At 44.9% G+C, this 13,847-nt stretch overlaps 1 long non-coding RNA gene across 3 annotated transcripts in view; it reads right to left on the bottom strand.

Annotated features, from left to right (window-relative positions):
- Nucleotides 1–8,872: 8,872 nt before the first annotated feature.
- Nucleotides 8,873–13,847, bottom strand: part of LOC142771780 (uncharacterized) — a 31,706-nt gene continuing 26,731 nt past the window's right edge. For all 3 annotated transcript variants that reach the window (XR_012886149.1, XR_012886150.1, XR_012886151.1), the window contains exon 3: nt 8,873–9,448. This is a non-coding gene — a long non-coding RNA (uncharacterized LOC142771780). The remainder of the gene's footprint in view (nt 9,449–13,847) is intronic.

Genomic DNA, 13,847 nt, shown 5'->3' with positions numbered 1-13,847 from the left:
AAAAGTTGTACGCAAATGTGACAAAGGGGAGCGCTTTGTCCCAGTCACGGTGATCTGGTGAAACGTACATAGCAGCATCTGCGTAAGTGTTCGGTTCAGACACTCAGTCAATTCATTTGTCTGTGGATGATAAGCGTTAGTAAGCTTATTGTGCTCAGTGGAGCAGGCGCAGAGAATGTCATCCGTAACACGTGAAAGGAAGTACCTTCTTCGATCAGTAAGCAGCTGCCGCGGAGCATCGTGATGAAGAATGACTTCATACAAGAGAAAGTCAGCGACGTCAGTGGAACAGCTAGTCGACAGTGCTTGAGTAATTGCAAAGCGTGTGGCGTAATCTGTGGCGACGACAACCCATTTATTTCCGGAGGTGGACGTAGAAAACGGGCCCAACAGGTCAAGGCCAACACAGAAGAATGGTTCCATCGGTATGTCAATGGGCTGTAGGAGGCCAGACGGCAGTACAGAGTGGCGCTTGCGGCATTGGCAGCGGTCGCAAGCAGTGACGTAGAGAACCACAGAACGATACAGTCCGGGCCAGAAAAAGCGACATCGCACGCGATCGTAGGTACCAGAGATGCCTAGGTGACCGGCTGTAGGTACGTCATGTAGTTGTTCGAGAACGCTGGTACGCAGGTCATGGGGAAGCACGAGTAGTAATTTCAGGTCATCGGCATTGAAGCTGCGAAGGTACAGAATGTTGTCATGCAGTTCGAACAGGCAAACGGAAGGGTCTGTTGGAGCAGAGGTCAGACGCTCGATGATGGAGAATGACGATGGGTCACATTGTTTGGTGGAGATATCAACCAAAGTGTGGATGGTGAGCACGCAGGGGTCTGATTCAAGGTCTGTCAAGTTGGGCGTTTCAACCGCATGACGCGACAAACAGTCTGCGTCTGCGTGCAGGCGTCGTGACTTGAAGTGGACCACAAACGAGTATTCTTGCAGACGCAGCGCCCACTCACTGAGACGTCCAGATTTGTCCTTTAGAAATGAGAGCCAACAGAGAGCGTGATGGTCAGTAACAACGAAAAAAGTTCGGCCATACAGGTAAAGCCTGAATTTTGTTACGGCCCACACTAAAGCAAGGCATCCACGCTCAGTAGTGGAGAACTACCGTTCGGCAGGTGAAAGAAGACGACTGGCATAAGCAATCATGCGGTCCTTCCCGTGATGTCGTTGGCCGAGGACCGCCCCGATTCCATGACCGATGGCATGGGTCGAAGCTCTGTAGAGGATAGCAAGGTCGAAATGGTCCAGTATTGGTGGCGTAGTTAGCAGATGGATAAAAGTGGATAAAACCCGAAAAGGCATCCCCTTGCTCTACGCCCTATTATTTATTTCATAATACCCCTAAAGGCCCCCGAAGGGGTATTACATAGGGGAACGGACACATGAAAAAAATCTTTGCACGCTTATACAATGTAAAAACAAGATTGTACAAAATAATGAAAGCGAGCTAAATACAAAAAGCAACAACAACAACAACAACAACAACAACAAAAACCAGATAATTTGGAAGAAAGAAAAATAAATAGAGATAGAATATTGAATACTGAAAACATAAATTAAGGGCACAAACAAACACAGTATACAAGGAAAAAAACTAAAACGAAGGCACGATCTTAAGATACAAAAGTTTACAATTAACACATAAATAATACAAATCAAGCGTGTGCAATGGTCGTGAAAAGCATTAACACATGGTAACAAGAAAATTAAACACTAATGTACATATGAAGAAGCTTAATGAGAGTACGCACGGTGCATATCTAGTCGGAAATGTTGAGTAAAAGTACGTGAAATGTTGTGAAATATGCTTGAGTGGCAATGTGGGATGGCAAGTTATTCCATGCAACTATTGTTTGAGAAATGAAGGAATTAGCATAATGAGCTGAGCGACAAGTTATACGTTTTATCTTGAAGATATGGTCTGTGCGTGGAAAGATGACTGTTGGTGCTTCGAAGATGCGGTGAAGGTATGGGTGATGATAGAGATTGTGGAGAAGCGAAAGGCGGGCAGTTCTGCGGCGATGAAATAAGTCGTCAAGCTGAGCGCGAGTTTTTAGTGCTGAAATGTTAGTATAGGGTGAATAATCGAAAAAGATGAAACGGGCTGCACGGTTTTGTAAAGATTCTATTTCTTGGGTTATGTAGATTTGTGAGGGATCCCAGATAGCTGATGCGTATTCGATTTCAAGACGTTTTAATGTGATGTATGCTAGTCTACGGAGATTACCTGGAGCATGCTTGATGTTGCGTTTGAGTAGACCTAATGAGCGGTTAGCTGATGCCAATGTCAGGCGGATGTGATGATGACACGTAAGGTCAGACTGTAAGTGAACACCTAGGTACTTATACGAAGTTGTCAGTTGAATTATGTTATTATTGATTACATAGGATGTAGGACTCCGGTGCATGCGTCTTGTAAATGATAATAACTGTGTTTTAGCCGTATTAGGAGTCATCAACCATGTTGAACACCATGTATTTTTTGCGTTAAGATCAGCTTGAAGAATATCTTTGTCATTGTCACATGAAATTATTTGATAAATTACACAGCCACCCGCGAAAAGTCTGATGAAGGACACGCAGTTAGGTAAGTCATTATTATAGATTAGGAAAAGTAAAGGGCCAAGAACGCTGCCCTGCGGGACACCGGAGGTTGCGTTGGTGGATGAGGAGGTGCTGTTGCTAACAGATGTGTATTGTGATCTAGATGAGAGGGAATTTTTAATCCGTCCAATAACAGTTGGGTGTATATTCAGGTTCATTAGCTTTACTATTTGTCTATGGTGAGGAACACGATCAAAAGCTTTCGAGAAATTGAGGAAGATGGCATCAACTTGAAATCCTAGGTCTAGATATGAATGAATGTGATGTAAAAAGCTGGCTAACTGCGTTTCGCATGAATAACCCCAACGAAAGCCATGTTGGTATCCAAAAATAATGTTGTGGTCTTCTAAGCAGTTAATGATTTCAGTGTACAATACGTGTTCAAGTAATTTGCAAATAGTACTTGTTGTAGAAATAGGGCGGTAGTTCAGTGGGTGAGTGCGGTCCCCGGACTTGAATATGCGTACGACTTTTGCTACTTTCCAGTCGCTCGGAATAGTGTTAGTAGATAGAGACTGCGAGAAGAGTGCACACAGTATAGGTGATAAGCTAGGAGACAAACATTTTAACATTTTGTTATTAATGACATTGTGATCAGATGCCGAAGAAGTTTTAAGCTTATTTAGTAAACAAGAAATTCTTGCCTCACGAACGATTACTTTAGGCATAGATAGGTTGATGATATTGACAAGGGAGGGTGATGACGTGGTGTCTTCATGTGTAAGTACGGATGAAATGCAATATTCAATAGATCCGCACACTCGCAGTGGTGAACCATATCGCCGTGCTCATTAACAAGTGTTACATCAGGGTAGTTCTTCCGGTTGCAGCCGTATTCGAAAGGCGGGCAAACATGCTGTTAATTCACCGGCTCTTCGCTTGCTCACAGCGCCGACATTCCTTTATATGCCCTATGCGAAGGGAACGTCCTTCTTTAAGAGATGAGTAAGCGGTCGAGCGATGTAGGCGAAGTTGCGAACAAATCGGCGAAAACAGAAACATAGCCCTATGAAACTTCAAACTTCCTTGGTTGAACGTGGTTCAGGAAATTCTTGTACTGCTCGCACCGACAAGGGATCTGGTTGAACACCAGCGGCACTGACATGGCAGCCTAGTATGGTGATTTGGCGAAGTCCGAAATGGCATTTCACATAGTTGTGAGTGGGGTCGTGTCACTTGCAGCAGTGTAAGCCGGAGCAGGGGCAATGGCTTCAAGTTCGCGTCTTCAATTCGCGTCACTTGATTTGATGTAACTAGAGGTGGCGGCTGCGTTCTTGCATGGTCTTCGCAAGACGATGTTTGGGCAAACACGCTGTTGATTCGCCGGCTCTTCGCTTGCTCACAGCGCCGACATTCCTTTATAAAGGCGTCCACAGTAGAATACCTTTTGCTGATTAAAAGGTTGAATGCGTCGTCCGCAATCCCCTTAAAAATATGTCCGACCTTGTCAGCCTCCGGCATCTCAGCATTGGCTTTGCGACACAATGCTAACACACCTTTTATATACAAGACGTACGACTCCGTTGAGGTCTGCGCAGTAGATGCGAGCATTTTATTCCCGGCCATTTTTCTTCTAATCAACTTCCCGCACATGTCCAACATTTTGTCCCTGCACATTGCCCAACTCCCAAGTTTTCTTCATGGTTCTCATACCATGATTTGGCGGTTCCCCTAAGATAGAACAACAGGTTTGCCAGCATGAGAGTGGGGCCCCATCAGTATCGAGTACTCACACGTTTGTACTCTGCCAGCCAATTTTTTCAATGTCCACTTCATTTGGATCGCCGGAATCGCTAAACGTGCCAAGATCACGCAAGGGTTCGAGCACGAAGGTTGTGGTCGCAGGAGGAGGTGTAGTCACCGCATCGTCTCCAGGCGCAGGAACACCAGGAGCAGATGCAGACGTCATATTTTCCGTCATCGTTGCATAATAACTCTTCAAACAACAGCCGCTGCAAAGTTCCGATGAGAGGCACTTACCCAGCGCGTCCACCAAATGTGTTGGGGCGAGATCTAGGCTTATAATATAGCATCTACAGAGAATCGGCAGCCGAACGAGATGGCTGAGCTGCCTTTCGCGCAAGCGTCTAATGCACAGGCATCTTTGTCGTCTTCACAAAGTGCCACGCTTGCTTTTATCGATGATGCACCGTAACAATATGTACTGGAATGTACTCAAACATGAACATAACTAAAGAAATAAATACATACAAAATACAGGATACCTGAATCTTGGAAGAGATGAATAGACTTAATGATGTTCCCTTACAACTTTTTCACAAAAGAAATTTCGTAGAGTGTTTCAATGAGAAAATATTGCATGCTGCCCTTAAACACTCTTTTGATATGCGCTCTATTACAATACACAACATAAGTGATACAATGCTGCTAATGGCGAGAAAGGAGACAGTGACTGCGAATATGGCTGTAGTTGGGAGCTACTGCTTGAAGGTAGACTGTGGTAGAAATGTCCTTCGTGTTATGCTTCCATCAGGATGTGTCATGAGGGCTCTAGAAACTCTGGACATTTCTTTCATTGTGGTCTTGACAGCAGGTTTCTCTGAAACTCAACAGTGAAACTGTCAAACTGAAAAAGAAAATAGACATGTTCCCTAGACTAAGATTACGTTTACATAATGTTTGGTGGGCATGGTTGTAACAGGATAACTGATATGATAAGCTGAAAAATATATACTGAAACGTTATTTCCAGGTTCAAGAGAAAACTCACATAAAACTCGCAGCAAATGACCCTGCACTGATGATCTTGAGAGAAAGACAAAATACAAACAAATACTTCTGCCCTTCACATACACAGAATCAACCACTGCCATTCAAAAGTTTTCTGCCATATCAGAGGCCATGCTTCAGCTTGCTTAGTTCAACTGAGCTCCACTAGTCAGGACCGCCTATCCAGCTTAACCAGCCGAAAACGCAGGTACTCTGAACACTGCTACAGTGATGACGATAAACGAATAAGAAAAACAAGTATAAAATATAAAAACATTTACGATTCGAAGAGTGGGTTAAAAAAAAGAGGAAGCAGCAACGACATTTCAGTATTTCTTGCGCACTCACTTTCTTGAAATGAAAGAAAGACAAAATAAACAACAATGTAGTCACCAATATTCTGGCCAAATACCCAGTTGTTCTGGTAAGCACTAGGAAGCAAGAAAGTATGCCATTATTTAGCCATGCAAAGAGTTCGTACATTAGGTGCCATCCATTGAAAGTGTATTCTGAAAATTCAAAAAAAAAAAAAGATTCTGCTTTTACTATAAATATCCCAAAGCTATGCTTTTTTAGAAACTACAAGGACACTTTCAGATAAGAAAGATAAGTGTAGGTTAACAGAAGCCGATCGTGGAAAATGATGAGCTAGGAGACCATGTCGGACACTGTCTTGTGAAATTGCATTGGGAGTGACAAAACAAAGTCAAAGACGGCCATTTAGTCGATGCAGCCACTAATAGTCCTTGCAGGCACAAACTAGGTACAAAGATACCTTAGATTGACAGCCGACCAAAGAAAGACTTTCAGTGATGAAATAAATATGAGCATAGAGGTGAAAATATTTATGTGAACCAATCGGAACATAAATAAAATATTACCTATTCAACAATGTTACAAAAATCGTCCATAAGAGAATCTGCAATTTACTAAATTCATGGGTTCTTCTGCTACAAAAATAAACAAACCACAGAAATTATAGAAATTATTCATACTTTGGCAGAAATAAAGTTATTTAAAGGGGCGCTTAAAAGCAAAACAGTTTTTGGTTATTAGTAAAGGACGACATTATAATCCTGAAAACACCACTATTACCACGACATCATGCTTAGTAAGTGAGACAATTCACAAAAAAAATGCGGGCGGCAACGCCTTTTTGAGATTTCGACACCAAACACACTGACGCAAAAAATTTTGAACGCGTCTATTGGGTCCTATGTTGCTTCTAATTTATACAAATAAAGTACATTATAATATGTGGGTGCCACAGACATAGCAAAGGATGTTTTAGAAAATTTTGTTGAGCCAATGTGAAAAAAATACCGATAATACATTTCGAATTTCTTCTGTAACGCGGAGGTCTTGGCGCGAAATTTAACAAATGCCAGGCCTGCGCAGAAGGTGCTGTAGAGTCACAGCAAAAGCTAAAAGAGCGGCCTTTCAGAGCCTTTTCTAAACATTCATTGGGTAACTGCTACAGGAATACTTTCTGGAAAACCACTACAGCATTAATAATTATTTCTAGCTAATAGACCAGCATTCGCTATGTTCTTCTAAGAAGCGTTGTATCAGATAAACTCTTGCAAGGAATTTTGTGCCAATTCTTCATGCAGTGGTTGACGCTGATGAGGAATTTATGCCTCAAGTGGGTATGCACCACAGTTAATAGGTGATCAAAAATAAGCTTTTGTAATGGGTTGGAGCGTTTGTCGCCCAAATCCTTATGCTATCCGCATTGTGTGACACCTCGTTGTTCTTTTCCTGTTCTAAAACACTTTATTATTGATATTAACAGAATTCCTTTCCCCACATAAAGCCTGCAAAAGGCAAGTTAGTGAACAAGTCCCAAGAACCGCTGTTGCTCAGTGGTAGATTACTAGGCTGGCACGGAGCGGACCCTGGTTCGAGCCCCACTGTGTCCTTGGTGCTAGATTTTTTTTATTTATTTTGCGGTAGTAGTTACGGACACTGGCGGCGGCGAACAATTACATCGCTGCCTGTGACCCGAGTTTTGATCTCATAACAGCTTTAATAACAGCTCATAACAACTACAACACTAATACTGAACTTATGATAGTGACACATATGGCATTAGATTTCTCATAGCACAGTTTTTCAATTTAAACCAAGTCCTTGTTCCTCTTTAGTGCCCCTTTAACATGTCCCCTTACAATGCTGGCTTGAAAAATTTCATAATGCACTGTCAGAAGAAAATATTGTACACTCCCATAGACTACCCACCGACATACTCCCTAAGGACAACGCAAAATCAAGGTGCTACAACGTTGCCAACATTCAAGGAGGCAATCCTAAATGTGAGCATGACCGCTACTGGGCCAATGGTTGAGTGGCATGCCGTGCCACAAATGTCACTCACAGCATGCTTTCAAACAGGACGTTTGCACGTCCTGCTGAACGTGTCATTCGAAGGTCGCAGGTTCGGATTCTGCCCACGGCAAGTTATCTTTTCCCCCACTTTTCTTCATATTTACATAACAATTTGGTCTAATATCTTCCCCTATACTTTTCTTGGCATTATTGTCTGTTAGATCTCATTATTGTGTAAAAACACGGCAAAATGAGCCCTTAGGTATACGCTTCTTTCTTTTTTTTATATATATATATATATATATATATATATATATATATATATATATATATATATATAATATATATATATATATATATATATATATATATATATATATATATATATATATATATATATATATATATATGCACGCACACACACATACACACACACTATTGTCTTTGAGTTCATTCAAGCAAAGCGACGTTTGCATAGTTCACTAAACAAATGCCGGAGCGGGCTTATGAATGAATTCAACATATGTAGTTTTTTAAAGGTACATAATCTCATGACATTAAGGCAAACAAACTATGCCGAATATAAAAGCAATACCGCCTTATGTCGAACATAAAATACCTAATTTGAGAACCATGGTTTAGATCCCAACCAAGCTGAAAGTTTTTTCATCCACTTGGGACTGCGCAATATTTTATTCCCATGTGCCTCTAGTTACTTACCATATTATATTATGGAGCATGTGTTGTTTCAGAGTGGAGCACAAATGTGTGGATAATCACAGCTCAAAGTGGCCTCTCATTGCACCCTCTTCTACAGCTCGCCTTTCCTTTCACAAATTTACGACATTCTCCCTTGCGAGCAGCCAAGCCAAGTTACTTTCCAGATCTCAATCTACACTGTAACCTCTAGTCAACAAACTCTCGCTCTGCGAAATGTTAGAGACACTAGACAGTAGACCTTTTTCTGAAGAGAAGATACTTGGCTCATAACTCTACGCGTCGCTGGCTAGCAATGCGACGCGTGCATTGCTAAGTTTTCTAAAGAAGACCGGACTACGCGACCGCTTATAAGCGTGCAATGGACAAGGTCACATCTACACACACGTTGCCCTTCACTTCTCTTTCTCTTCTCCTTTAATCCCCTCACCCCTTCCCCCAGTGCAGGGTAGCAAACCGGACGTGCGTCTGGTTGACCTCCCTGCCTTTCATTTCTTCCCTTCCTCCTCCTCCTCCTCTCGCCCACCTTGCACACTTCCTTCTCTTTTAAGAAAGCTTGTTGACTACTCACTTTTTACGGCCTGTTCGTTTCATGATAACGACACACATGCAGCACAAGTTTCTGATTTCGTGAGAAGGATGCACTGCAGTGGTCACAAGAAAAAGGACGCTCTGCTGTGTGGTTGCGCATGTGTCTCACGAGGACAATTTTTTGCGAGAAGGATGCACTGCAATGGTTGCAGGAATATGGACGCTCTCTTGAGTGAGTACGCATGTGGGTTATGAGGTGATATTTTTGCAAGAATGATGTGTTGCATACGTCACAGGAATAGGGATGCTCTCCTGTGTGCGTACGAATATGTTCTGTGAGATGACTCTCTTGATAAAATGCAGCTGGACACAAGTAGCACAGGAAAGGGCGCTCGTCCAGTGTCTGCGAATGGGCGTTTTCATGCTTGCACTGTACTCTGTCACATAGGTGCACTGTCGGCAGGAATTTAGCCCGCCTTGGACGGACACGAGTGAATGGTACCGCTCACGGGATACCGAAGACAAGGAACCTGCAAAGCCACAGCAAATGCAGAAAACAATAAAAACCATGTCACACAGATTTTCTGTGAATAGATTACAGCACCAGGCAATGACAAATTGTTGCTTCCCTTGTAAATGAAGCATACTAAGCAAACCACATGTTACTGTAGTGGTAACCATGCAGTGATGCAGCGTGTTTTACAAAAGCTGCCATTTCTCTCTTCAAGTATTCGATTTACCCCTTTGTAGGTTGGCCTTAATCTTTGTATCGATAATGTAAAGATTGGCTGTGGTATAATATTGTTGATGCGAGGTAGGCTGGCAACTATAGTTCTAGCCTCTGAGGAGGATAACGAAGTAGTTCGGTGGGTGCGTGCTCTGGTGTTTGTGCTTTTGGCCTTTGGGTTACGAAAGTAAACGCCCTATTTTTGTGCCTGCGTCCCTGTGTTTTTGTGACATTGTCTGGTGGAGGTGCGGGGTACAGTAGATGATACGGTCCCCTGAGAGCATCCCTGACGCAAGTCCATCGAGTAGCTCAGCCGAGCTGACCCCTGTGCACGTCTGTTCCAGCCGTTGTCTCCAGGGACTCGAGCCACAGCACGGTTAGCTGCCTGAACGTCAGAGGACTATGAATCAAACACTGCCTAACGTCACCGCGCCAGCACCAGCGCACCTGGTTGTCAACCAGCCCAAGACGCCAAAGATATTTCACGGAGCTGCTTTTGAAGATGCCGACGACTGGCTGAAACATTTCAACCAGGTCGCCGTCATTGACGATTGGACCCCAGAGCATAAGCTAGGCTATGTATACTGCTTTCTCGAGGACTCCGCGAAATTGTACTGTGAGAACCATGAAGCAACGCTCACATTATGGGATGAGTTTCACCAGCAGTTCCTCAAGGCCTTTGCCCGAGAGGACAGGAAAGATACAGCGGAGCGTGCTATAGAGGCAAGGGTTCAAGGCCCTAACGAAAGGATGATAACTTACATAGCGGGCATGGATCGGCTTTTGAGGTGTGCGGAACCCTTTATGGCCGAATCCAAGAAAGTTCGCCACTTAATGTGTGGTGTTAAAGAAGATATTCTTGCCGGCCTGATTCGAAACCCTCCTGCGGCACTTGCGGAGTTCCATGAGGAAGCCACTGCCGTGGAGAGGGCCCTTCAACAGCGTGCCTGGCAGTATAACCGGGGTGTACATCCAAGTGAGGTCACTTCTGTCACTCTCGGCAATGACATCAGCGCATTGCGAGAGCTTATCTGAGCTCTCATGAAGGAGGAGCTACAAAAGATGCAGGTGACTGCTTCACCTGTAGAGCAGCTCTCCGTTGCGGAGATGGTATGCGCCGAGCTACGGCAAGCCGTTCACGTTCCCAACAGTCCGAGGTGCCACTACAGGGACAGTGCGTCGGAATGAGCTACGTGGAAGCAGTGCGATGTCCTCCATCGTGCAGTTCAACCAGCGTGTTTTACCCCAATGAGTGACGCGCTCAGCCAATAGAGGTAGACTTTCGTCCTTGGAGCCCGCCGTTGATCGCCGAAGCACGACCGAGGAAGAGTGGCATCTGGTGTTCACGTGACCACAGACAGGCCCCTTTGTTTCCACTGCGGAGAAGCTGGACACGTCTACCGAACATGTCCATACTGTCGTGTGGGTCTCCGTGGATTTTCGCCTAATGCCCCTTGTCCACAACCTTGCGAGCGATCCCAGGAAATAGAGAGTTTTATCTCGAATCGTAGCAGTATCGAACATCGGTCGCAAAAGACCTGCTCGTCGTCGCCTGCTCGCTACAGGTAACCGAGCCCAGCCTATACACGCGGCGCTCCAAATCGCCGTTCACCCAGTCCTGCAAGTCAGGAAAACAGAGTTCAACGACCTCCGGAAGTCAGGCCGCTGACGCTGACTCTATGGAAGATCCTCCACTACGATGACAGCGATGGCAGCAAAAAAATGTACAGACGCAGTCAAATGTGATACAAAGAGTAGTGACATCAAACATTGCGGTAACTGTGGACGAAGAAGAAGTAATGGCGCTAACCGACACTGGAGCAGACACTTCCGTTATGAGCATGGGTCTTGCCTGCAGGCTGAAGAAGGTTTCTACCCAGTGGGCTGGGTCGCATATACGTACGGCTAGAGGCCATCCTCTCACTCCGGTTGGACGGTGCACAGCGCGAGTCGGTATTCACGGATTTACGTATCTCGAAGATATTGTAATACTGCAGAGTTTCTCGAGGGACCTAAATCTCGGACTGGACTTTCTGCGTGATAATGGAGCCGTGATTGACTTGCAAGAGTCGCAGGTGACGTTTTCTACGGCACACGGTTTAGCGTGCAATCCTCCCTGCAGTGACGTTAATGCTTTGAGAATTTTTGACGATGACGTCACATTACCGCCGAAGAGTAGCGTGTTGACCTTGGTAACTTGCGCCATTTCTGATGAATTCAACGATTATGAAGGTATTGCAGAGGCAAATATCCCGCTGCTACTCAAACGAAACATCTGCATAGCCCGATGCTTCGTTCGATTAGAGAATAAATGCTCTCGAGTTTTGCTGACCAACTTGAGCAATGAGTTTCAGCACGTCCCTAGTGGCACTACTGTCGCTTTCCTCAGTGAAATTGCCGACTTTTCCGATAGTGGCACATTGGATACGACTTCACCGCATGCAAAAGCTTGTGCTGACCTGGGAAGCCTTATTCACGTTAATCCAGACTTGCTAGATTCACGAAAAAAACGGCTGTTAAACCTTGTGAGGGAATTCTCGGACTGCTTCTCCACATCATCGAAAGTTCAACGTACCACCGTTGCAAAACATCGCATTGTTACCGAGGAGTCAGCGCGGCCTCTTTGCCAACATCCATACTGTGTGTCCCCAAAAGAAAGAGAGGTGATTAGGCGTCAAGTTCAAGAAATGCTGAATGATGACGTCATTAAATCCTCCACAAGTCCGTGGGCATCACCTGTTGTCTTAGCAAAGACATCTTAGTAAAGACTCCCGACAGGCTCTACGAATTTAAAGTGCTGCCTTTCGGTCTCTGTTCTGCTCCCGCCACATTTCAACGAATGATCGACACTGTACTAGGTGGACTTGAGTGGCAGACGTGTCTTGTATACTTGCATGATGTCGTTGTGTTTTCAAGCATGTTTGACAAGCATCTTTTAAGGCTAAAAAGTGTCCTCACTGCAATAAGAAGAGCGAACCTTACTACCAAGCTCAAAAAGTACTACTTCGGCTATCAGGAACTCAAGTTTCTCGGCCACGTGGTGAGCCCGGGGGGTGTTTGACTAGATCCGGAGAAGTTGGCTGCCGTTGCTGATTTCCCTAGTCCTGGAGACAAGAAGGCTGTTCAGCGATTCCTCGGACTCTGTGCGTTCTACCGCCGTTTTGTCGAAGGATTTTCGAAAATTGCGGAACCTCTTACAAGACTGACACAGCCAGATGTGCCTTTCGTATGGACGAAAGAACAACAACAAGCCTTCATAGAGATACGCAATCGACTGCAGACAGCTCCAGTGGTGGCCCATTTCGACGACACTGCCGACACCGAGATTCACACAAATGCCAGCAATATAGGAATTGATATGATATGTCGGGTTTAACGTCCCAAAACCACCATATGATTATGAGAGATGCCGTAGCAGAGGGCTCCGGAAATTTCGACCACCTGGGGTTCTTTAACGTGCGGTAAAATCTGAGCACACGGGCCTACAACATTTCCGCCTCCATCGGAGTGAAGCCGTCACAGGCAGCAACATAGGAATCTGAGCCATTCTAGTTCAATGGCAGATTGGCGCAGAGCGTGTGATCCCTTACGCGAGCCGTAGTCTCACAAAAGCTGAAGCTAACTACTCTATCACTAAAAAACAGAGCCTAGGATCGTTTGGGCCATAACAAGTTTTCACCCTCCCTATACGGCCGGCCATTTAGAGCAGTCAGTAACCATCATTCGCTCTGTTGGCTTGCCAATCTACGGGATCCATCAGGCTGCCTCGCCCGCTGGAGCCTACACCTTCAAGAGTACGACATAACGGTAGTCTACTGATCAGAACATAAGCATACAGAGGCTGACTGCCTGTCTCGTGCTCCTATTTCCCTGACGTCATCTGACACTGAACAAGATTTACCGGTTTTTGGCATCGTCGATGTGGTGCGGATGGCTGAGCGTCAACGTGAGGACACTGAGCTCATTCCTGTCATCCGGCATCTTCAAGGAGAAGACGTTATCATCCCACGCCGGCTCTCACGTGGATTAACATTGTATTGCCTGTGGAACAATGTTATATACAAGAGAAATCTTGAGAGCAGCCAGGAAGTTTTCTCGCCGTTGCAACGGCACTGCGTGAGAAAGTTTTGCAGGAGTGCCACACGATCTTTCTGCTGGTCACTTAGGCTTTGCTAGGACATTAGCGCGCATCCGACAGAAGT

The sequence above is a fragment of the Rhipicephalus microplus genome, chromosome 9 (genome assembly GCF_043290135.1).
Source record: "Rhipicephalus microplus isolate Deutch F79 chromosome 9, USDA_Rmic, whole genome shotgun sequence".
Taxonomy (NCBI): Eukaryota; Metazoa; Arthropoda; class Arachnida; order Ixodida; family Ixodidae; genus Rhipicephalus; species Rhipicephalus microplus.
Note: the sequence above shows the minus strand (reverse complement) of the source record. Positions and strands in the feature narration are given on the sequence as shown.